Source organism: Sesamum indicum, linkage group LG6 (assembly GCF_000512975.1).
Source record: "Sesamum indicum cultivar Zhongzhi No. 13 linkage group LG6, S_indicum_v1.0, whole genome shotgun sequence".
Classification (NCBI taxonomy): domain Eukaryota; kingdom Viridiplantae; phylum Streptophyta; class Magnoliopsida; order Lamiales; family Pedaliaceae; genus Sesamum; species Sesamum indicum.
Genome location: NC_026150.1, coordinates 23,968,320 through 23,968,871, shown reverse-complemented (window position 1 = coordinate 23,968,871; position 552 = coordinate 23,968,320).

Genomic DNA, 552 nt, shown 5'->3' with positions numbered 1-552 from the left:
CGCTCTTACACGATTTATTGTCTCACACAAATGAAAATTGACCTTGGAACTTATCACCTGTTCAAATTGCTCACCTTCGTTTAACATAAAACAACAATATACATTCACCGTTACTAAAACGAAAATATATCAATTTTCGAGTCCGCCCTTTTCAAAATTTATGCATATACATAGTTTTAAACTTCTTAATTACCGGATTTTACAGTGATATATAAGAATTCATTTTAATTATATATGTAAAAAGAAAAAAAAGAGACTTTCCTTGGGCACAAGAAACATAAAATATACACACACATTAATCTTTTAAAAAGTAAAAGTCAAACTCTCGTACTTAAAGTTATTGTGAGAGCGAGAATCTTCCGCACCAAGTGACAGAAAAATACACACTACATCTCAAATAAACAAGGTAAAGTCTGCAAAAGAATTACAATTTCCGAGGAGGTTAGATAAATATCAATAGCCGGCATGTGCATTTTTTCGTGGGATTTCCGTGGAAAAAGGCCATGCTTCCTCGTAACCCCCCCCCCCCCCCCCCCCACTTTATACTTTCTT